Source organism: Camelus bactrianus, chromosome 13 (genome assembly GCF_048773025.1).
Source record: "Camelus bactrianus isolate YW-2024 breed Bactrian camel chromosome 13, ASM4877302v1, whole genome shotgun sequence".
NCBI lineage: Eukaryota > Metazoa > Chordata > Mammalia > Artiodactyla > Camelidae > Camelus > Camelus bactrianus.
In genome coordinates, this window is record NC_133551.1 from 5011620 (window position 1) to 5037427 (window position 25808).

Consider the following 25808-nt stretch of genomic DNA (forward strand, 5'->3'; position numbering starts at 1 on the left):
GCAGTTTTCCTGGAACTTACTCACCACTAGTCCATCTGATTTTTCTGTGCTAGGATTCAATATGGCATGCTAAAAATTCTGGAGTCAGATCTTGAAACCCTGATGAAGAGGATTATTTTATTTCTTTATATGATAGTATTTTACTTTCAAAATTCAGAGTTTTCAGTTCTTTCAAAAATTTTTTGGGTTGGAGAAACAACTTTGCTCTTACCATCTTTGTGACCTGTTGCTATATGCCTGTCACCTGTCTTCTGTCACTTGTGAGGCGGTTCCATTTGTGACCCTGTCCGGGTTGTTCATGGTATAAAACATAAAGTCTGTAAAAGTACAGTCCCTTTTACTCCGAAGACATTCCACAATTACTACTTAAATCTGGGTGTGGTTTTAAGAAGACAGAATCATTAGAACATGTACTTGCAGGTTGCTAGTGCAAAATCCCCAGATCAATAGTCTAGCTCAACATCTAAAATCTTTCTAATCTACCTTGGATTTGTATGGATAGTTGAAGCAGTTTGCTAAGAACTCAAGACCAGGGTTAGAATACAGGCTGGTGTAGCTCAGCAGGTCCTCCCAAGCTGATGCTCTGGCAGAGGGCAGGTCCTAGGGGAGAGGGCGTGTCCTCCCCCCCCTGAGCTGACAATTTGATGGCAAAGACATTCATCAGGTGAAGAACTTGGGGATTCTTCTAAGAACAGTGGGTTTGAAAACAGTCCTAAAAGCGTGGGAGTGACACAATCCCATTTGTCTCAAGTAGGGGAGAGTGGCTTTGGGGCCACTTGGGAGACTCGTGAGTCCAGGTGGGCAGTGTTGGTGGCTTCCACTTGAGCGGTGGGATGGTCAGCGGGTAAAAGCGAACAGATTGAAGGCATGTTTAGATGGTAAAAAGGAAAGGATGAATGATGTCTGTGAAGGTAGGATGGAGTAAGGAACAGGTTTCTGGGTGGATTAATGAGGTAAATGATGGTCCTGCTGTGCTCTGAAGAGGGAAATCTGTAGAGGGAGATCTGGGGGATAACTGATGAGTTCAGCTGTGGGTAAAGTGAAAGGCTGTTAGATGTGTGGTTTGGGAGCTCAGGTGAGAGCCAGTAGTGAGTAGGGGGAGGGGAGAGAGACTTTCAAATCAGTTTGTCTTGTGAACATACAAATAAGGATGAGTAATGACACACTTAAAACCTATATATTCTGTATTTAAAGCCCAGTAAAATTTTGCTATATTGACTGCAGAGGTTCTTAATTTTTTTTTAATAGAAATAAAATAAATAGAAACAAAATAGTGGAGTTAATGAACATCTTAGAGTTGATGTGTGTCCTTGTATGTATTTTCATACCTCATCTGTTTATAACCATAATCTACAAAAAGTTCGCTTGCTTAGCATAAGAGTTAAACAGAGGGAAGTGACACACAGTGTTGGGGCTTGAAGCTGATCTTCTCGGGCAAATTATGTCACCTCTCTCTGCCTTAGTTGCATCTTCTGTGACTGCCCCCGGGCCCCTCATCACAGCTGATTTCCTAGGCTAGATGTTGGGAGGGAGGCTGCTGAAGGGAATAAGAAGTCGCAACTTCTAGGGATATTGAAGAGAGAGACAAAAACAGATTAAAGCCGATAAACTGAGTAAAAATACCCTCAAAAGAGAAAGAATCCCTCAGTGTTTTGAGCCCCTTAGCGTAAGGGAAACAAAATCAGGTTGAGCCAAAGCTCTTGAGCATGTGAGTATTGTGGGTGGGTGGGTGTCATCAGAAAAGGGTTGAGAAAAGGCCTTTTCATTTCCCTAGACGTTTCCAGTAAGGATGGGGAGCAGAAGAGAAAACCCCCTGCTTCACAGTGGATGCTGCTGTTTTGTGCAAAACTGACCAAAGTTTGGAGACCAGTCATCAGCGGTGCTGGCAAATGAAGAGACTTCGGGATTGGGTGGGGCACTTGCTGCGACTTTCAGGTGACCTGTTGGCTAGGTCTGTATGGCGGTCAGTAGTTTTGCAGGGTGACCCGGGCATAAACCATGGCTCTGAGGCTGCTGGTCTGACTAGCAAACCTGGGCACCCGCAGTCCTATTGGGGCAGCTCGGGATGTGGCCTGGGACACCTGCGGAGATGAGGGCGAGAAGAGGGCTTTCCTGAGGGGGTGTCATGCAGAGAGTGGGAACGTGTTCCTGCAGGGGAGGAAGAGCCTCTGAGAAGGGTGCTGGATGCACAGGCAAGACCAGCCTGAGCACGGAGGCTTCTGGGAGCCAGAAGTCATACAACGGCCCGAACCGCCTTGTTCCTGCGAGACTGCAGGGAAAAGATGCTGAAATTGTAGGCTAGGGTCACACCCTGTGGTGTTTTATGAGTGACAGTAAAGGACTGGTCCGGCAGGCAGGAGAGAACCCTGTGGGCGTCCCAGCTGGGGCGTCATGCCGGAGGGAGGAGCAGAGTTATAGACTTTGCCACTTATTAGCTGTGTGACTTTGAGCAAGATCACCCCACCTCTCTGTATATATATCTTCATCTGTAAAGTGACTGATTGACAAGCTCGTGTCATCAGAAGGCTTTGTTTAGCTCTGATCCTCTTTGTCCAGTCCTGTCAGTGCTGCCCTGTGAGGTTCTGCAGCAGCTGCTCTTACCCTGAGATGGGAGGGCCTAGAGGGACGTTTTAGTGCCCGAGGGCAGGAAGGGGTTGCTTTAAAAGCAGACATGTTGCCGCCTGCAGCTGCAGGCCTGCAGGCAGTTTGGTTGAAGGTCCTGCCGGGGACTTTGGAGGCCTTAGGTTGTTGAGAGTACTTTGGATGCCTTAGCTTCCTCTTAAGTCTTGTGTTTCCCTTGCGGACCGGATTTGCCTTTGCAGATTGATGCTGAAGATTTGGGCTTCTAGCAAAGCTGTTTTCATAGATGGGTATATACGTAACATATCGTATAAAATAAAATGATTTATTTAACGTGTGGGACTTCGCAGCTGTTGGGAACAGCTCTGTTGTCCTGGTCGTCACGGAGGACACCATGGGTCAGCAGAGCGTGCGGGAGGACAGGCAGCCTGCAGTGCTGCTGCGGGGTGTTCTCCCGAGTAGAGCACTCTGCTGAGTTGACTCTTCTCTGAGTTTGGTTGCCAGATGAGCAGACAGCAAATTAATGAGTTCTGGTGGGATTGTATAATGACAGGAAGAAAGAGGAAACCGTAGTTTTTCCAGACTAAAACACGCTTTTGTTTCCTGATCCAGTGTGTTCCATTACAGAATTGATGAGTTGTGTCTATTCTGGGACTTCATTGAAATAAACGTTCAGCCTAAATGTTAAGAGTTATGTTTTATTTGGCTGGAGGACTCGAGCCGGGATGGCAACCTCTCAGATCACTCTGAGGGACTGCTCCCAAGAGGTAGGGGAAGAGCTAGGATATATAGAAGTTTTACAAGAAAGACCAGGTAGTTGGAACAATAAAATATTGCTTGTTATCTAAAGAAAACCAGATATCTCAAGATCAAGTATTTAGTGCTTTTCTATGTATGGGAGGAAGCAAACATTTGTGTCATTGAATTCATCCCTTTGGCAGGTACCTAGGTATTTAGGGCCAGTATCCTGTCCTTTCTTACTCTGAATCCACTCAGAGGGCACCACTGTGAGTGGCTGTGAGGCTGGGCTGCAGGCATGCACTCGCTGGGGGGTGGCAGCAGCAGCTGATGACTTGGTTTCAGCATTCGTTGTTTACTGACATGGTTGCAGTATTTTCATTCACATTGTAGTATTTTCATTCACGGACTGATTATGGATAATTTGCAACCTTGGAAAGCAACCGAGATGGAATTACTGCAGGTACCTTCTACTTTAATAAGCCGTGTGCAAACATAAACATGGAGGAAGCATACATTTGGATTTGGTGGTGTAGTGAAGGGTGACTGCACAATACAGGAGAACGCAATGCAGAATTCCTTAAGTCCACGTTTCTTTTCTGTTGTGGTTTCTGAGAACAGTTTATGGTAATTAACCAACATTGACAAATGGTGGCACACATTGCATTTAAGTGCTGGCCGGCTGCAAAATTGTGTATTGGACAGGTGGAATTCATAGGCAAGTGGTCAGGTGGATGGGAGAGAGATGGAGCCTAATCCTGGGCCCAGATTCTGGTTTAAATCACCATTTCCTCACCATACGGCCTTGGACTAGAATGTAACCTCTCTTAACCTGTTGGTGAATCTGTGAAATGGGCATGATAATATTCGTTTCTTCCTGGGATTGTTGTAAGTTCTAAAGAGTATTGTAGCACACATGAAGCACTTAGCAGTGTTCACTGTGTGTGGCCACCCCGCTTGGCGTGTGTCAGAGCCGTAAAGGCAGCATTTGTCTGTTGAGGATGCACTGGTACCCCTTGAATATGTTGTGAATTTGGTGATTTCCTTTAATCTTGGTAACTCTGTGTGCCATGGGCAGTTATTTTCATGGACAGATGAGGAATCTCAGGGTAAAGAAGACTGTGTAATTTGCCCAAAGTCAGACCATAATTTTGGGTGCATGGGCCTCGGTTCAGCATGGGCCCCAGGGCCTTCTGCCCTCTCCGTTCAGCACCAGAGCCAGATGTGTGGTCGGCTGTTTCCCAGCCCAGAATGTCGGGCAGGCCGCAAGACACACCTGGCCCTGCGCTGCTTGAGCAAAAACTCCGGAGGAGAGGAAGTTACCAAAGGGATAAACATAAAAACAGATGACAGCAAACTGTGATCAGCACTGAGAAGGAAAGGAACACGCCTCACAAAGCAGAGCTGCGAGCTTTCCCGTTGGGGCTGCTCTGGGGGCGTTCATCTCAGCTAAACAAACTCTGCTGCTCCACCAAGGCAGGAAGGCAGGGAGCGTGTGGCCAGGTAGACAGGGCCTTGTTAATCATACACATTCCCCATTAAGCTGCAGCTGTCACGGGCACTTACCTAGTAAACAGATGTCTTCCATAATCATCACGCACTTTTCTTGGTAGTTTTATTGCCCCACTTTTGAGATGAGGTCATTGAAGCTGGGGAGTTTGCTGCATGCCCGTGATCACCATGGAAATACCCCCACTGGTCTTTCAACCTAGACTGGTGTGGCTGTCATGTCCCAGCCCTGTGAATGGCATCATGTTGCCTCCCCCAAGCGGCCCAAATGACTGACATTGATATTCTTAATTCATAGGAAATGGTATGTGACAATAGGAGAAAAAGGTATTAAGAAATTGTTTGGAAAACTAGAACAAAATCCAATTCTTCCCCAGCTGGGGGAGCGTACCCTGTGTCACTCACCCCACTCACTGTGTGTCACTTCCTCCATGCCGACTCTACGTTCAGAAGCCACTCTGAGTCTTTGAAGAACATTTTGCCTCATGACACTGTTGACTAGGACCTGCGACCTCTCTGTCCCTGGTTAACTGTCTCTTGAAAGCCATTTAAATTTCTTGCAGGCTCCTCCGCTCAGATGTAAGAATATCCTCTTTCGACTTCTTGATGCAGCTCCTTAATGAAGATCTCGTGAAGGAAACTTAGTCAAAACCTGGGAGGTATGCACACAGTGACTGCAACCTCAGCACATTATGAAGTTCAGAATCAGATTTGTGGGTGACTCAGGAAAGGCTTTTTTATGGTAACAAGGGGAAAGTGAAAGGATGCAGGCTGTGTGAGACTGAAACATCTCGTTCCCAGCCAGCAAGGCACCTGCGTTCAGGATGGTGTGTGGGGAGTGCAGAGTTCTCACAAACAAAGAAGTGTTGTGATGGGAGGGAGGACAGTTAGGTACTTTACTGTGGAGGGAAAAAGTGGGTTAAGCATTTCCTGGTTGAACAAGAGGATTGTGACATGATGTGCTTGTATTTTGGAGAGAAGGGTTTTGTGGGGACAGGCCTAGGGAGAACGCTCTGTGGCTGGGGAGTCAGCACAACAGAGAAACACAGAGAACCAGGCAGACCCCAAGGCCCCTGCTGGTGAAGAGGCTGCCTGCCAATTCGAGACCTGGGGGCGACTTCTGTCCCTTAGCTGGGGCCTCAGAGCACCCTTCACAAACCAGTCCTGTTGATACAAGGAAAAAAACGTGAGGCATGAGAAGGGCTGTGTCCCAGGCTTTGGTTGAGCACCTGGGATGTGTCCCACCAGATTTTGTTCCTTGGCTTCATGCAGTAAAGTATTCAAGAGCAAGCCAGTGTTGAGAAAAGATAGATTTATTCACAGAGACACATTGAAAGGCAACAGAAAGGCCACGAGGTGTGGGGTTTGGGTGCTCAGATTAAAAGTAGGTACACACTCCACAGAGTGTGGGCTTTCTCCGAAGAGGGAGAGAGAGGGGTGACCGCGAGGTGGCGCTGTGTTGCTCGTTTTCTTGGGCTTGGTGGTTTCATTTGCTAATATGTAGAAGAACCAGCCTAAGGGCAAGGGGCTGGGATTCCCAGGGAGTTGGCCATTTCCCACCCTTTGACATTTTGTGGCTAGCCTTGGGACTGCCATGGTACCTTGGGGCATGATATTCACCGTGTTACTATTACAATGGGTGTATAATGAAGCTCAAGCTCTGCTAGAAGTTAAATCTCTTCATCCTGAGCCTCAAGGCCTACTGGGGGTTGAATCCTTCACCATTTTGATGTTAATTGCTGTGGCCTTCCTTGAATGGCTGTGCTCTGCCCCTTCCATCCTGTCTCACTGTGATGACACAGAGAGAGCAAAGGCAGGGCCCTGCCTGTGCTCCTGCATTTAACAGCGGGAAGTGTGGAGTGGGCTTATGATGACTCTGAGTGGTGAGAAGGATGTTTCAGATTTTGCCACGTGAGACATGGGGACCTGCCAGCAGCCATCACAGATTTATCTCAAGGGCATTATCGCTTGTGTTGTTACGGAAAGAACTGGCCAACCAAGAAACAAGCACTGAGATTTATTATGCTGGCGGGCTCAGAGGGGCTCCTGTTCCAAAGCTCTGAGCACCTCCAAGACCTGCACATGAGGTTCTATAGGGTTAATTACAAGTAAGGGGCTATTAGCCAATAAGGCTCAAACAACAAAAAGCAAGGAATCAGTACACTGAAGCTTATGAATTTGGAACAGATCACGTTACTGACAATTGTTGACCTTGGATTTACGAGTTAGCTTATTAGCCCAGTAAACTGACACTAAACTTCAGATTTACGAGTTAGCCCAGCAATACTTAGATCAGTAAACCGACACTTACCACACTTAGATTTGTGACTTAGCTCGTTAGCCCAGCTGGGCTTTTCCTTCACAGTGTCACTCATCTTTTCTATATTTCTTTTTTTTTTTTTTAAGTATTTAATCCAAATTTAATATCAGGTTTTTTTGGAAAGAAATTTCTCTTTTTCTTTTCTTTGGGACTCTTTTGGGGATGTAGGTAATTAGGTGTATTTATCTGTTAGTGGAGGCCCTGGGGCTTGAAACCGGGACCCCGTGCACGCTAAGCACACGCTCTACCACCCCCCCATGATCTTTTCTTTTTGCTTTAGCTGCCAAGAATCTGACAGCTGAATTTCTAGTCGGCCTTTAACACTTGCCCTGACTCCAGGGAATCCATTTTTATGACTTTACCTCCCCCTGGTTTCATTTAAGTATTGAATCTCCAATTTCTCTTCACTCTCAGTTTTGCCTTTTTGTTGTTATGGTTGTTAAGGTGTGTTTAAAAAAATTGTTTAATTTCTCTTTTAGCAGGAGGCTGAAAGTAAATAAATATGTAAACAAACAGCACACTTAAATGCTTTTATACATTCTAAGCTGTTTAGTAGTTACTTAAAAACCGAATTGAATATTAAAGTGATAACATTTTTAAATTATTTTTTAATTTTTTACAAAGATATAGCTGATTTAAAATATGATATGTTTCAGGTGTACAATAGATGCTCCATTTATAGTTACTGTAAACATTGGCTGTATTCCCTGTGTTGTAAGATACATCCCTGTAGTGTGTTTACATTGCATGTTGCAGTTTGTATAAGAAAGTTGGGTAACGCAGAGTCTGGGGCATGGCTGTGTCTGACCCAGGGTCACGCTCAACCTGCCTGTCAGAGCCCAGGCCCTCACTCCTGTCTGCAAGGCAGAGAGTGGAGGCAGCCCTCATCAGCGCTGGCACCACCCTCTGAGCGGCAGTGACAGCAGTGTCTGTGTGTGGACGTGCAAAGTGTTTTTCCAGGAACTTTACATGCATTTCTGCATTTAATAATTAAAGCCCTCCTGTGAGGAAGCGTTTTATGATTTTAATGAATAATACATTTTATTTTGATATTGATAGACTTCAAACCTCCGGAAAATTTACAGAAGTAGTACAGTAAACGCTTAGATACAGTTCACTTTAAAGGGCACTATTTGTTCTTTTGTGTCTGGCTTATTTTCGCATGAAGTTTCAAGGTTCATCCATATTGTAGCCTGAGTCAGTACTTTATTCTTTTGGTTTCATAATATCCTTTTTCTTTTTTTTCGTTTTTGGTCTATTTAAAAATATTTTCATTGAAGTCTAGTCAGTTTATAATGTTGTGTCAGTTTCTTGTGTACAGCACAACAATTCAGTTAAATAGGAACATACCTGTATTCATTTTCATATTCTTTTAAACATAAGTTACTATAAGATATTAAATATATTATCCTGTGCTATACAGTATAAACATGTGGTTTATTCTATACATAGAATCTGCAAATCTTGAACTCCCAATATATTCCTTCCCACACCCTCTCCACTCTGGTAACCATAGTTTGGTTTCTATGTCTCTGTGTCTGTTTCTGGTCTGTAGATAAGTTTATCTTTTTGTGTCTTTGTTTTTTGATTTTTTTTTTTTAAGATTCCACATGTGAGCGATCTCATATGGTATTTTTCTTTCTCTTTCTGGCTTACTTTTCTTTGAATGACATTCTCCAGGTCCATTCATGTTGCTGCAAATGGCATTACTTTATTATTATTTTATGGCTGAATAGTAGTCTATTGGAGAAATATACTACAGTCTCTTTATCCAGTCATCTTTCAGTGGACATTTAGGTTGTTTCCATGTCTTGCTATTGTAAATAGTGCTGCTGTGAACATTGGGGTGAAAGTGTCTTTCTGAGTTAGGGTTCCTTCTGGATATATGTCCAGGAGTGGGATTGCAGGGTCATATGGGAAGTCAATTTTTTGTCTTTTGAGGAACCTCTATACAGTTTTCCACAATGGCTCCACCAAACTGCATTCCCACCACAGTGCAGGAGGGTTCCCAATTCTCCGTAGCCTCTCCAGCATTTACTGTCTGTGAACTTCTGAATGATGGCTATTCGGACTGGTGAGAGGTGAGTCTTGATTGCAGTTTTGATTTGCATTTCTCTGATAATGATATTGAGCATTTTTTTCATGTGCCTATTGGCCATTTGTATGTCTTCATTGGAGAAAAGTTTCTTTAGGACTTCTGCCCATTTTTGAATTGAATTGTTTGTTTTTCTTTCTTATTAAGTGTAAAAGCTGTTTACATATTCTGGGAATTAAGCCCTTGTCAGTTTCATTTATTGCAACTATTTTCTCTCATTCCATAGATTGTCTTTTTGTTTCCTTTTCTGTGCAAAAGCTTGTAAGTTTAATTAGATCCTACTTGTATTATTTTGCTTGAATTTCTATTGCTTGAGTAGACTGCTCTAGGAAAACATTGTTGAGATGTATGTCAGATGTTTTGCCTATGTTTTCTTCTAAGAGGTTTATAGTGTCTTGTCTACATGTTTAAGTCTTTAAGCCATTTTAATTTATTTTTGTGTATGCTGTGAGGGAGTGGCCTAACTTCATTGATTTACATTCAGCTGTCCACTTTTCCCTACACCATTTTCTGAAGAGGCTGTCTACTCCATTGTATGTTCTCACCTCCTTTGTCAAAGATTTAATGACCAAAAGTTTGTGGGACTATTCTTGGTAATTTTGTTTATCCGTTCATTGATGGATGGATATTGTTTGTAACCTTTGGCTACTCTGAATGATACTGCCATGAATATTGATGTGCAAGTTTTTGTGAGAATATATTTTCATTCTGTTGGCTGTACAGTTGGCCCGCCATATCTGTAGTTTCCACTTCATGGATCCAGATGGCTGGTTGTAAAGGGACTCGAACATCCTTGGATTATGGTATCCAGGGTGGGAGGTTCCTGAAACGAACCCCCCGAGGATACTGAGGGATGACTCTATATGTAGGAGTGGAATTGCTGTGCCATATAATTCTAACCTTTTGAGGATACACCAGGCTTTTCCAAAGAAGCTGCACCATTGCCCCTTTCCAATGGCTGCGTATTGAGGGTTCCCATTTCTCTGCCTCCTGACCGACACTTGTTATTGTCCATGTTTTGATTATAACCATACTAGTGAGTGTAAAATCAGATATCATTTTGATGTTGATTTCGCTAGTGATGCTGAGCATCTTTTCATATGCTTATTGGCCAATTGTGTATCTATTTAAATACTTGGCATATTTAAAAATTGGTTCGATTTTCTTTGTATTGGTCAGTTGTAAGCATTTGTTTTATATCCTGGATACTAGTCTCTTATTAGATATATGCTTTGCAAAATTTTTCTCCTATTCTGCAGATTGTCGTTTCACTTTAGTTTTTTTAAACATTAAAACAATTTCTTTCTAGGGGAGGTAATTAGATTTATTCATTTTATTTTTCTTGCTAAGCACGCACTCTATCACTTGAGCTACCCCCTTCCCCTTCATTTCACTTTCTTGATGATGTCCTTTGTAACAAATGGTTTTAATTTTGATGAAGTCCATTTTATCTTTCTTGTTTTTCACTTGTGCTCTTGGTATTGTATCTAGGAAGCCATAGCATATCCTTGAACCACAAATATTTAAACTATGTCTTCTTTTAGAAAGTTTATACATTTAGTTTTTACGTTTCCGTCTATGATCCATTTTGAATTAATATTTTACTTGTTATATAAAATACAGTGGTCCAGATTCCAGATTCATTGTTTTGCCTTCAGATACCCAGGTGTCTCTGCACCATTTGTTGAATAGACTATTCTTTCAATGGAGTTTTGTTGGCACATTTCTGGAAAAATGACTGTAAATGTAAGTTTCCCCCCTGGATTTTTTATTGTGTCTCATAGATTTATGCATCCAAACTTATGCCAGTACCATAATGCCTTGAGTACTATAGATTTGTAGTAACCTTTGAGTGAGTCCTCCAACTTTGCTCTTCTTTTTCAAGATTGTTTTGGCTGACCTGGGTCCCTTGCACTTCCATATGAATTTTGGCATCAGTCCTTCAATTTTTGCAAAGAAGTCAGCTGGAATTTTGATAGGGATTCCATTAAATTTGTAGATCACTTTCGGGAGTCTTAACATTTTTAACAATATTGTCTACCATTCCATGAACATGGGATACCTTCCATATATGTAGATCTTTTAATTTTTTTTTGGTGATACTTCAAAATGTTCAATGTGCAAATCTTGTAAAATTTTGTTAAATGTATCTCTCATTTTATTTTTAATGCTGTTGTAATTGGAAAGGCTGAGCTTCCTAAGGGTGGGACTATATATCAATTTATTTATTTCTAGGATTCCTACACAGCAAATACCCTAGATTTATATTTGCTACATAAATCTATCCACAATTCTTCCCACCCCCGTGTCATAAGAAACCAAGACCCAGGTTAAGCTACCTGAACACCTATGTGGAAGTGAGAAGTGAGACCCTTGGTTGGGGCATTGTGCAGATTATACTGAAAGCTTATTCATTATGGCTTCATCTTAATTTCTTTTAAACAATCCTTTCAGTGTTTATAGTCAGATACATTAAGAAAATGCCCTTTAGATGTGTGGAGTAGCTAAGACTATAATTTTCAAATAATTTCTAGTGAGAGTGTTGTACTTGAAACTAATTTGCATCAATCTTTGAAGATTTATGTTTCAGGAGCTTTGACTATATAATACCTGTCTTTATTCAATAACTACAACTAAATGCTCAAACTACATGTAAGAGTTTGAGCAAACTGCCCCCGCCCCGTAGTGCTGGTTGGCTGCAGCTATAACTGGAGTCAAGTCTTACCTATCCCAGTACGCTTGGGTTGATCTGCTCAAAGGGGTTCGTCCAATAGTTTGTCGGTAGTCTTTTGGACAAAGCCATAAAGCATTGATTTAAGGTTGCTGGAATGGAATCTATTTTATTAATATTAAGTAAGCACATATTGAGTGCTTACTGTATGTTGGGAATTGTCCCTTAGCTTCACATGAATATTATTTCGCTTAAAACCTCTCATATTTCCTTGTTATTCACACTTTACAGATAAGGAGTCTGAGTATTAGGTTTTCTCTCTTTTGGGGGGAGCTCATTATCAATGATGGGAAGTTGTAAGGAAAAAGATACTGATTCATCCAGAGAAAACATTTTTCTGAGAGTCAGCACTGAAGAGGGTGATCATTGTTTGAGTGAGAAGAGCCCCGGGTTGTACGGAGTCAGCATCCCTGTCCTGGACACGGCACGTGTAGCGCTGCGTGGTGGGTGAGGTGGCGCGGCCGCGCAGGGAACGCAGATGCCGGGCCGTTGGGCTGTACTCAGGCCGGTGGGGCTTTCTCTTAAGGGAAGTTGAACGTCATTGTCAGATTTTAAGTAGGGGAGAGGGGTGCTCTCATAGATCACTTTTGTCTTGTAGAATGCTTAGAAACATTTAGAAGTCTCAGCAGGAGGTGATGTGATGAGTCAGAGTAGGGTGGCTGGGAGGTGTAGCAGTGTTCAATTTTCAAGTGGTTTTCAGTCCCAGGTTTGTGGCTCAGTAGCCGTGTCACTTTGGATGATGCACTCAAGGAAGTGAAACAATTTATCTTATTAATTGAAGCAGTGATATACCGACTTCCCAGGATTTCTGTGGAGATCCAGTGAGATAACGTGTGCACAATGTGCAGCATGGCCCCCAGCACAGAGTCAGTGCTGAGGGAGTGCCAGTGAGAACCTGGTAGTTGAGGTGTGGGTGGTGTGACTCGTTGACTGAGGAAATTGGGCCCTGAAGGAGGGGTCCAGTCACATCTGTGAGTGATGGGACTGAGCTGGGAGAGGCAGACAGACCTTGCCCCCCGACAAGGGGCCCTGGGCAGGACGGCTATGGGAGGAGCACCGTGAAGTCAGCTATTTGCAGGTGGAGTTGGAGGTGCCCTTGAAACATCTAAGTGCAGTGCCACAATCACAGAGGAGTTCTAGGCCCGGGCTGTGCATTTTCCTATAATCTCAATCCCTGAGGACGCCAAGGTATTGATCATTGAACGTGAAGACATACTTACAGGACAAGTGAATAGTAGCATCATCTCTGTCATCAAAGCTCACGTCTCTTCATTCATCAGTCACTTTGCTAATTGGGTACTTACAGAGCTCACTTCACCATCCTCACCTGGGCTCAGGCTCCACAGGAAAGATCTTGTGAGTCTCCCTCTTTACCAGAAGAAAACACATTTAGCTGGTAGAATTCTCTACCTCGCCAGACTTAGAATTTTAGTTTGTTGATTTAATTCTGTTTTCTGTTGGCCGTCGCCTGACAGGAGAGACATTTTACCTCATGGTCAGGTTTCAATTAGCTGTTACTGAGAACTGCTGATCTGATCTATAGTGTATTCTTTCTATTAACTTTGTAGAGTACTTATCATTTTTCTGTCTTTGCCCTTTAATTTTGTTTCCTCTTCAATGTTCTATCCTATTTGGGGCCTTATTTTATTTTTTAATTAAAAAATGTCTGTTAGCAGTTTAGAAAACAAAAGCAAATAAAAAATGCACATGATAGCTAGATTTAGAATATATCTAGTGTGTTTTCTGTCTCGGCAATGGAGGGTTCTAGAAACTCTTGAAAACCTTCATTACATAAGTTCCTTAAAATGCTGATTAAGAAATAAGACCTTCCTTCCTCATCTTTCAAGCTGCACAGCTAATTGTCAAGAAAGTGAGGGGAAATCCTCAGAAGCCAAGTCAAACCAGAAAGCAGGGATTCTGGGAGATACGTGACCCTTAGAAGCCCTGGGGGCCAGTTGGCTCCTGATTGTGTTTCAGTTGCCTTGACAGGAGGGTAGGAGGTGAGCCCCAGGCCTCTCACACTGGGAGTTGGATGGCTGTTCTTATGTAAGGCCAAGCACATCCTGAGAATACTGCTTTATAAATTGTGAATTAGAAAGAAAAGTAAAAAAGCATTCCTCAAGGCAAGGAAGTAAGGAAAGTCAATTTTTTTGGAAGCGGGGAAAAATAACATATCCAATGTAAGTATTTAGTTTAAATCTGTTCTGGCATGAGAGTGACAACAAACTTCTGGCAGAAAATCACAGCTCCTGCCGGAAAGAGAAGTTGTGTTTTGAATGAATCAGTGGGCAGCCATTCCGAAAAAGGTCTCCAGAGTTTTCTGGATCAAGATACTGGACCCAAACACCTCCCTTCCATGGTCTCATTTAAATAACCAGAAAGGTTTTAAAGGAAAGCCATAATCATAGTTCTATTTATTGACATTAATATATGCTAGGAATTCAGAGGTGACTATGGAGTTGTCTCCTCTTTTATGGACCTTACATTCTATTTGACATAGTTGGGGAACTTGGTGGAGGGTGGTGTTAGTCTGTTGCAATTAGCCAGGACAGGAGATTAAGGAAGCAGTGAAGGGTGGGTGACATTTTTAGCTGAGGACAGTCCTGTTCAGTTGGTTTGTAATTGCAGGCTCGTTGAGTTGTCACTGGAGGGAATTGATCTTATGGAATTTGGACTTAACTCAGGCCTCTTCAGAATGGACAAGTGAACCTGGAGAAAGACAGTCAAATCTGTGCAGACATTAAAGTCCACGTGAACGTGCTGTATCCCTGAGCCAAAGATAGGACAAGTAGGCAGCACTTCTTGAGGACAGAGGAGTGGTTTTTAAGGTTCTCGAATAATGAAGCCCAGGGAAAAGCGATGACCAGTTGTCAAACTGTGACGTTGCTCTTTGGACGGTGTACCCACCGAGGTTATTGGCCGTTTATAGGTTTCCATTTCTCTTTAATGCATGACAGGTGATGAGGACGTTAACATACACTTTTGACACCTTGTCGAAGTGACTGGGTACCTGCCTAGAAGCGCGGGCACAGCTATGGCTGCACCTTACATCTTGCCGCCCATCCCGCTCCCTGGCTCCGTGATCACGGCAGAGTGGTTCCTTGATGACCTGTCCGTCTCCTCTGTGACATCGTAACCCAACAAAATACCGGAGCGTATTAGCTTGGCTTTGTTCTTTTCCATCCTTCCCTTCAAATGATGATGACTGATAATGGACCCAGTTACTTTTGCAGATGATTTACACGTAGGGCTTTCAGTACAAACCTCGTAATCCCTACTGTGTGATCTAGAGAAGAAAGTTACATTCTTTCCAAATTGTTTTGATGCACTTATGTGGGAAAATGATGTACGTTTGAATATGTATTTCCTCTCTGAATCATCATGGCTACAGATGAATATTTGTAGACATGGAATGAGTTTACTGTATTTGAACTGTATGGTCCCCTAAATTCTCCCCAGCTTTTTAAAGTCATCACTGGAGTGCTACCTCCAGAGTGTCCCAAAGCATCCACCACTGCCTGTTCTTCGGACACTGTGAGTTTCCAAGTTGGAGAAGGCTGCTGGCTGTTGAGGCATTCTCTGGCACATCTCTGGCTGGCTGATGTGAGCTTAGCACACAAGATTTGGCAGACAGTATCTAACCATGGTCACGTCCATTTCTGGAACACTCATTTAGGATTTTACACCTATGCTAGTGGCATACGTTATTTCATTTAGTTTTCCCAACGATCATAATTAGATTTTATCACCAGTATTAATAAGGAAACTGTCAAAGCGAGTGATGTGCAGACTTTGGACTGGAACACTGGTCTTTCTGATCCCTATCTCTGTTCCCTCCCCAGCCTATCCTTCCAAATGGCCAGGAGACTCTTCCTCAGTCTTGAGTTTCCCGCTGATGTTACCACTGTCTTTGTTTCTGGAGAGGAAAACAAGTCTAAACTTACTTTCCAGTTGGAAATGGAATGGAGAGTTAACGTTGGAAGCCGGGAGAGTCTGTCCTGTGATGAAGCGGTCTCCGAGCCACTTCCATAGGGACGTCACGTCACTGTCTGGGCACCTTGCACAGCCTGTGCACAGGTGATAAGCCAGATGTGCCGAGCAGTCCTACCGGACAGGGAAGTGCGTTGGAAATCAGTTAGGGTATTTGGTTTCATTACATAGGTTCCTGAGGGCCTTGGCCTGGCACTTCAAGTGGGACCACTCCCTGTCCCACTGACTCATGCTCTGGGCCCGTGCAGACCTAACGTGGCCTCAGCCTGAGGCTCAGGGCCCGTGGTGATGAGGAGCATTTTAGTCCAGGGTCTGCCGGAGGCTCTGACACTTCTTGGCCGTGGGAATTTGTCCAGGATGATAATAAATCCTCCCCGAGATTCAGATTTCCTTGCCTGTGAGCCGGGGTAGTAATAGTTTCTGAAATGATTGTAATGATTCAGTAACGGGCACACCGTGTGCTGGCAGGTAGCTTGTGTTTAAGGAGCAGAAGTCGCAGTCACTCTGTCAGCCTCTCACTGTGTGCTCTGTGCTTTGAGAGGTTGTGTGTTTGGTGAAAGTCCCGCCCAAACACTAGGGTGTAGATGAACCGTTGTTCCTTTACTTTCCCGTCCTTTTCCTCTTTCCCTTCTCTGTGTCCCATGTTTAGGTAGCAGATTCCTCTGTTTCAGGGAATACGCGCCTTTCTAGTAAAAGGAGAGGCGGAACGTGGAAAGGTGGGGCCCAGAGGAGGTCTGGAGCGTCTGCACAGCGCTGCTTCCCTGCATTTCTGCATCCGGCCCCATCAGTGCACGAAGTCAGCCTTCCTCTTCCTTCCTGTGTCATTGGGTCTCTGTTTTAAGGGAAAATTTTTTACGGGTCTTTTTTCACTTACATGTTTCGTTCAGATGCTTGTTGCTTTTCTCCCTGTGCTTCAGCATTCCTAGGAGAGAATTCAGCAGTGCAGCATCCTCTCCGAGCTCTATGAGTTGATCGGCTTCCACCGCAAGTCCGCCTTCTTCAAGCGGGTGGCCCCCGTGCAGCGCGCGGCCCCCGGCATCCCGGAGCCTGGCGGGAAGGTCTTCTACCGACTCCTTCTGCAGACGCTTCCTGGCTACAGTCTGTCGCTGGATCTGCAGGACTTCAGCAAAGGTGTTGGAACTAAAACATTGCTTCAGTCCCATTAACCATGCCTGGTTTGGGCCCTGCTGTCCTGTCTCATCAGGGTGAATTGTGATTCGTTTAGAACAGGGCTCAGCAGAGTTTTTCTGTCAAGGGCTTGGGAGTAAGTATTTCAGGGTCTGCAAACCTCCTGATCTCTGGTGCGGCTGCTCAGCTCTGCTGTTCAGACGCCAGAGCAGCTGGACATTCCACACACCCACAGAGTTTTATTAACAGCTTTGGCTGGGGCTGGATTCGGTGTATGAACTGCAGTTTGTCCCCAGAGCTCCTCACTATTGACGCCTGCACCAGAGCGTGCATTTGCGACAATGGGTGAACTTGCACTGACAAGTCATCATCACCCAGAGCCCAGACTTGACACTAGGATTTACACTTGGTGGTGTGCACTCTGTGGGTTTGGACAGATGTGCAATGACATGTATCCACCGTCACAGCATCATACAGAGTAGTCTGTCTTAGTGATCTTAAAATGCTCCGTGCTGCACCTCATTCATTGCTCCTTCCCCTCTAGCCTCTGACAGCCACTGATCTTTTAGTCTCTGTGGTTTTCCCTTTCCCAGAACACCATACAGTTGGAATCAGACAGTTGCGGAACCTTCCCAGATTGGCTTCTTTCACTTAGTAATATGCATTTAAGGTTCCTCCATGTATTTCCATGCCTTGATAACTCATTTCATTTTAGCACCAAATAATAGTCCATTTTCTGGCTGGACCACAGTTTATCCATTCACCTACTGAAGAACAGCTTAGTTGTTTCTGAGTTCTGGTGATTATGAATAAAGCTGCTATTAACATCTGTATGCAGATTTCTGTGTGGACATAAGTTTCCATTTCATCGAGTAAACACCAAGGAGCACAGTTGCCGGATCATATGTTAGGAGTACGTTTAGTTTTGTAAAAAATTGCCAGACCGTCTTCCAAAATATCTGGGCCATTTTACATTCCCACCAGCAATGCATGAGAATTCCTGATGCTCCACATCCTCACCAGCATTCGGTGCTGTCAGTGTTCTGCTTTTTGGCAGTTCTGACAGGTGTGCAGTGGTACCTCGCTGTTTCAGTCTGCATCCCCTTGATGACAGATGCTGTGGAGCATCTTTCCATAGACTTCTTTGGCATGTAGATTTCTTCTTTGATGAGGTGTGTGTTCAGGCATTTTGCTCATTTTTTAATCAGGTTGTTCATCCTTCTTGTTGAGTTTAAAGAGATTTTGGTATATTCTGGATATCAGCCCTTTATCAATGTGTCCCTGCCCTTCACCTGCAGCACCGGAGTTGTCCTTTGGGTCTCAGTGGAGTGTCAGCTCTTCAAAGAGGTTCCCTGTCTTCCCTCAGCCTAAATACTGTCCTTGTATTTTTCACTTTCATTGACTCATTTTGTTCTTTTTAAATAGCATTTCCCATAATTTGTAAGTACATTAAAAAAAGGGCAATGATTGAACACCACCTCCCCCACCAGGCTGTGTGCTCTGTGAGAGCAGAGGCCCTGTCCCCACTCACCGTTTCCCATGACAGCACATGGCACATGTCCATGTAAAAGTGTGTAACGTGGGGCCAAACCTGATGAGCAGCTATGATGACATGTGTTGGCTTCCATTTATTGAGTAGACTTTGTTTCTGATCTTAATTATTAAATCATATGAATGAAACTTGTTTGTTTTGAAAAATAAACAACAAAGCACACCTCCATTTGATTGGTAGTTTTCACTTAGCTTTCTGACCCAGGAGGGGATGTTCACCATCATTTTGTGGAGGAGGTTGGGGAGGTAAAGTAAGAGAGTGAGATTAAATAAAGTAAAAATGATAACTATCCATTGGCTTTATTTTCACTAAGACATAAAAGTTACTTTAAACCCTATCTCAGGTGTTGTTCTGTTGTTTTAAACATTTCTCATAGAATTAAATGGAAGCCCACTAAACCCTGAAAGGGAAATTGTGTGCTCAGGTCCTGAAAATTGTTTATGTCTATTTCTTGAAATGCACATTTTCCCTGCTGGTTACAGAAATTCGAGGCGGGAACACAGCCGTCTGCTGTGTGTCTGCCGGCTTCACGGGCTGCTCACTTTCATTTTCATTTTCTTGTGTTGCAGTTTATGAAGGTTTTCCATGAGATATATTGCTCAGCCTTTTCCTGAATGAAGGATTGAATTTTCCACAGGAAATCTTATGAAAGAGGGTAACAAGGCACATGGGTTTCCCAAAAAGGAGTACTTGATGTAATAAACTCTCACTATGGTGAACTTTTTTAATACAAGCCAGTTGAAAATTTTATCACTAGGTCATAGGCCACAAATCTGTCTTAAGAATAAAAAGATTCAAATTTTATAGAAGAAGCAGTTTGAATCAAGTAGAAATTATGATTTGTACACTAGTTGGTGTTAGAACTTATACTCAGTCTTATCATAATTGCCTGTGGTAGGAACTGGATCATTATTTATTTATTAAAAAAAAATCCACTAGGTGCTATTTGCCCCATTCTTGATGCAGCAGTGCTGAGGTTAGTTATGTTGGGCCATTTAGGATTGTTAGCTATGTTTTCCGGACATTAATTTCAGCCTCTTTATCTTTTTTACAATCTCTTCTTTTGTATCGGCCTTTGGTCTTTTGACAACGTGGAAATACTCCACGGATCTGCCTTTCCCTTTTTTTCTGTCTTTGTGGGAAAAGATTTCTGAAAGACAAACTACTAGGATATTAAGGATTTTGTGTGGGGTAAGTTTATTCAGTTCTAAGGATTTCAATTTATACGTATTAATACTTGCCATTCAGCTAATGACAGTAAAATTATAAACTAACTTATGTATACATCAGTAAGTATAGTACAATCAGCCCATCACCCAGATTAAGGATTTCACAAACTTTTCCATATTTCCTTTATTCAGACCTTTGTTCTTTTATTTGTCCTTTGTTGAAGTATTTGATAGCAAATCCAAGAAGACATGTCATTTTACACTATGTGTTCAAGTAGGCATGTCTGAAAAATGAGGGCCTTTTTTTGATCAGGTTTTTCCATTTGACCCATGTGCTTGTTAAGTATCAGCTTTATCAGGCATCTCACTAGGAATTAGGGATCCTTGGGGCAATGAGACAGTCCTGGCTCCCAAGGAATTTAAGGGCTGATGGAAGAAATCAACACAGGAGCTTGGGTGCCTCACTTAAGGTCCCTACTGGATGACACCAATTGGACAAAATTTGTGCACAATACAGTAGGATTCACAGAAGGGACTGGTCAGACTTGTAGGGCAGGCCGTGAGAGAGGCGGTCAGCAGGGCTACAAGAGGAGGACTCATTTGATCAGAATCTGAAATCCTTTCTGCAAACCTTTCTACCAAGCCCCCAGGGCCCATCACACACAACCCTGTGCTGTAACTGTTTTTGATTCCTGTTACCACATCTCCTTCAGGAAAGATTTTAAGGTGGAAAATATTTAAAATCCATAATTGTTGCCAGAAGGGACATAGAACAAGGAACATGGAAACAACACAAATGTCCATCAGCACATGACTGGATAAAGACGAGGTGATACATATATACAATGGAATACTACTCAGCCATAAAAGATGCCATTTGCAGCAATATGGATGGACCTGAAGACTGTCATTCTAAGTGAAGTGGGGTGGAAAGAGAAAGAAAAATGCCATATGACTTCATTTATGGGGAATCTAAAATTAATAGCAATAATAATAAGACCACAAATGAACTAAATATTGTTTTGATTTTTTGAATATATGCAAGCACATCTGACTGTCCTTTGTGATTGGATTACCATATTCTGTTTATTCTTTTGTAGATGTCCTTAAACCTCTGGTAACTAATTTTAAAAATCTAAAGCTCTAATCTGTTCTTAGAAACAATAATTAGTACATATATGTAAACAAAAAATGCAGTATGCTCTATACATGTATTTACATGCAATATGTGTATGTGACGTTGAACTGTAAAAATTCTACCTAATAAAACTGAAAAAGGAAAAAAATAAAAAATTTATTTTAAAAAATCACCCCTCTTTAGATATTAAAACGTTCATTTCTGGGATTCTGTGAAAGACAGCATGGAAGCAGGTTTTTAAGATTTTCTCCTTGCTCCTCGGTGAGCAGCCTGGGCTGCACAGCTTGGCCGCCACAGGCACCCAGGACTTGCCGGCTTGCTCCTCACTTGTTGGGAGGAAGATTAGCTGCTTCAGGAATATTTATGTTCTTAGAAGTTGCTGAAAACCCCACAGAGCTTCTGTTTACATGGAGTGTATCTGTCAATATACCCCATTATAGAAATTAGAACAGAAAATTTAAACCCAAGAACTGACAAGCACACGCTGCCCCAGCACGTGGTCAAAGCAGTGCTGCCACGGTGGCGTGTGTTGGTTCTAGAAAAAATGCACAATACACTCAAGAATGAGGGTGAACCCACAGATCTCATCTCAGCAATGCTATGAAGAGGTGGGAACCAAAGCCCCTAAAACAGTGTTGAAGTCCCCAGATGTCTCAGAACACACAGAGCCATGGGTTCAAGAATCCAGTGTCTCACGGATCATCAGCTGTGGAGACCGCGTCCTGGGTCAGGAGAAGCAGAATTAGGGACAGAAAGCACACAGTCCTATTGACAGCAAATTTTTAAATGTTTTGAATTGACAAATTTTGGCAAAGATTTGCATTTAGACTACTACATTTCCTCTCCTGGAGACGTTAGAAGGATAACACTGATTAATAGAGGATGATTGTAATGGATTAATAATGATACTGATGACATGGGCTGCGAACACTAACCCTGCACTCAGTGTATAATAAGACTTTTATGTACACAATTCATTAGGTCTCCACACCCCTGCAACGTGGCATTAAGCACTCATACAACCATGAAACCAGTGACTATAAAACAGTCACAAGCCTTCCTCTCCAGCATGAGGTAGCAAAACCAGCAAGGATTTTCAATGACAAAAGCCAAAATCATATATTTTTGGGAAAGAAAGCAAATGAAACACTGAAGAACAATAAACCAAAAGAGCAGATGGAATGGAAAATTTTATTGTAGAAAGCAATGATTGATTCAATTAAAACAGCTAATGTCCCTGGTATAATTGAACCATCAATCCAAATTTTTGGAAAAGTGGGTTGTGAAATTACTGTCTCATTTAATATTGGAATTCCTATTTGGACCAATTTGATATGCACCACTGGTGTGAGGTTAGATATTTAGGTAAATAACAATATTCCTATTTTTTAAGTTAACAGGAAACATAACACAGGACTCCAGATTTAGGGAGAGAATGCAAAAAACTACTATCATACTCCATCCAGTAAGGACAAGTGTCCCTGAGTCACCAAACAATGAGAATTTGCACAAAGAAAACACAGTTCTCCAATTGTGACAAATACTAGACCGTGAGCCATGAGTTACGAGAACAAGCAACTGTTTAAATGCCATGGGCAAATTTTTTTTATCATCTTGAAAACATCACTGATGTTCTAGGTAAGAAAAAGAATTGTTTTACTAACAAATCCAACTGACACAGGGGTTTTTCCAAGTGAGAAGGTGATTCCAAAAAGTGCAGTAAAATGAGTAAAGATGATCTGCACAGTGACGGAGATGGTCTTAGACTAACCAGCACCACGATTCCTGGTTTTACACTTGCTTTCTGCTCGTCACCTCTGACACAAGAACTCATCAAATGATTGTTTTTTCTTTAGGGAAAAAAAATAAATAAAATCTAACTGCAAGATGTGGTATGTAAAGCGGTAATGAAGTTCTCTAACCTTACGATGCAGCCAGTGTAATGTAGCACTTATTCGGGCACTAGAATTTTTAATTTATTTCTTTTATACCCTATTTCTATCCTAAAGGAGAAACTTAAAGTTTTCTTCTTTATTCAATGTATCTTGTGAGGGTTGTGATAAACACTGGTATGGCAGTTTTCAGAGATTCAAAATCGCCTCTGTGGTTGAGGTCAGGAAAGGCAAGGCTCCCTCACTGCTGCGACGGAGAAGGAATCCCCGGAGTCAGCCCCCGGGCAGCTTCCCAACCGCATTTGCTTGCACTTAGCACAGGACACCATCAGCAATTGTAACTCTGACAAGGAGATTTCCCCGGGGACATGGGAGGTGCTCTAACATTCTGAAGCCACTTGTTTCCCATTTAGGTAAGGCTTGAAAAAATAGTTTATTAAAAGTGACTCTCTTTGTATGTGCCTTTTGTCCTGAGAGGTCACTAATTAGCATAGAATATAAAATACCCCATAATATAAGAATTTAGGCACCACATCTTTCCATCTACCTATTTGTTTATCATATTTATAGTTAGGTTACATTTTCTATGACGTTCACTTCCGGGCACCAGAAAAGAAAGGTTACAAAATATTTATTATAAATAGGGGGACTGGGTCTAAGGGTTAAAAACCACTCCTGCTAACAATAAAAACCATATAATAATTTTAATCTCAGTTGCATCAGACCTTCCAGAATTACTCCCTCAATTTCACTGTTAAAACAGTAATGGAATCTCTGTTCTTCCAAGACTCTGGCCTGATCACCACCCATCCAGATATCTGTCTGTGGGTCCCTACTTGTCCTCGAGGCCCCCGAACACACCTTATGGGGTGAACTTTCTTTAGTGTCCCTACTGTAGGGGAAACCTGGAAGTCCCAGGCACTGTCCAGGAGTCACACCTACCAGCAAAAATCAAAGTCATGTGACTGAAACGGGACAACACAGGTGGTGTGATAGGGCTGAAAGCTCACCAAAACAGGTTTGGGGGCCTAACCCAAGCCCTCCGGCTCCTAACATGAAGAAGGACAGGGAGTCCCAATTAGCCACGAGACTGGGGGGCTTCATTACTCCATGAATAAAGGATTTGTGCCAGTGCCACCTTTATACAGGGAACCCCAGAACCCAGACTTTGAAGCATCCTGTCCCCTACCCTCTGAACAAATATTCTCTCAAGATACGTAGTGAGAGATGGGAGCCCCAGTGAGCTCTGGAATAAGATGCAATCTGAAAGACTGCTGGTAACAAATGGTGTGGAGCTCGGGCAGCCCCCAGGGCCACCAGACATTCTGGTACCACTGATGCCCACACTTCCATCCACAACAGCTTTTTCAGGACACTTACGCACAATAACCATCACACAAAAATGGTTGCTTAGACATGTTTTAAGAGAAATAACATTAAGAGAATGCCAAATTCATGACAAGTCAGAGAAAAGACCCCAGAGTATTTACTGAATGAGATCTCACGTGTGCTCCGCATGAGCTTTAAACCCTTAGGACACAGTCATGGAACAGTAGGCATTTTCTTTCTTTCTTCCAAGTTGGCTTTGCTGGAGAGCTCCGTAGACACAGGAAGACTCTGGATCCCACCTCTACTACTTACACAAAAGGCACAACACGTAGAGAGGTATCAGCGCTGGTGCGACCGCCTCCAATGTGCGCACTCCAGTGCCCAGCTCCCCGAGGAGCAGAGCTTCCCCCACAGGAGCAGAAACCCCCAGGAGCAGAGCTCCCCCAACGGGCACTGCAGTGCCTGCGAGAATCAGGTATCTGATGAGTGAGCCTAGGGCGGGCAAGACAGGAAGCAAGCACCACTCCCTCATCTCTGCAGGTGATCTCTGTGTCATCTTGAATAAATACAGTCAGCATTAAAGATGTTTGACCAGAGGGTAAAAGGTAAGGCCTCCCCAAATCTCGCATTCCTTTAGTGGGAGTCCTGTTAGAACACATGGTGACAAGAGATGCTGGCTTTACATGCGCACGTTGCCCTCAGGGCTGCAGGGGAGGCCACGGTGCTGCCTCTGCCCCACCTCCTGCCTTCGTCCCGCAGACCTCACAGGGGCCGCTGACTCGTTCCTCTGACTTTCTCTCCTTGGTTGTGCTGCTCTTCCAGCTTTTAAGAGCTCATAAGAACCTCACCAGAAAATCTTTAACAATGAACGCAAATCAAATGAAATCAACCAAAGAAACACACTGCCTTCATCATTACTTTACATTTTAGGATGAAATTCTTGAAGACGACTCCCTGACCTGAAGGGATGGATGGAGGAGGAAAGAAAAGAAGACAAGCATCTTTGGCCCATAAAAAATGAGAGGTAACCAGATGGTGGCTAGTTTTCATTGCACCTCTCTGCCCTCCTCAATTTCACATGCCCCTCCCAACTCAACTCATCGGAACTCCACTGAAGGAGACGGCTTTGCAAATTTATTGGTAGCCAAAGAAATCGCTTGAGAAATAGTCTCCCAAACCCAACGAGAACACTGAAAGCTGACCAGTGCCAGGATATGAATACAAAAACACACAGATTCAAACTCCGACACCCTCCCTGGTGGGTGTACTTACAGTGGGGGTGTGGCCGTGCAATTTGTCAGCATCCAACATATAAAAATGAAAGGGATACCAGTTTTCAACATCACAGTCCCTCTGAAACAACTGGTAGTCAATTAGCGTTTGTCGGCAGCCAAAGTCGATTTTCTCCCCTGCACGTGGAGGTGAACACACAGAAGAGACTGATGATCCCCGCTGCGAGTGTAGCTAAGTGTGTCCAAGCAAACTGACTCCACCAGCCTTCTGATGAACAGGGGAGTGTGTGAGCCGTGTGGCTTTGCAGACTGATGGCCAGGCAAAGAGGGCGCTTCCTTAATTTGGGGAGAAAAACGCGGAAGCAGCACTCGCTGGAAATAAATTCTAATTAAAATTTCAGTTGC

General features: G+C 43.2%; 1 long non-coding RNA gene across 1 annotated transcript; it reads left to right on the plus strand.

The window, feature by feature from the left end:
* Positions 1-1831: 1831 nt before the first annotated feature.
* LOC141579540 (uncharacterized) lies at positions 1832-20407 on the plus strand. Its single transcript, XR_012511098.1, has 3 exons — positions 1832-1935; positions 5391-5486; positions 15816-20407. It is a non-coding gene; the product is annotated as an uncharacterized LOC141579540 (long non-coding RNA).
* Positions 20408-25808: the final 5401 nt, after the last annotated feature.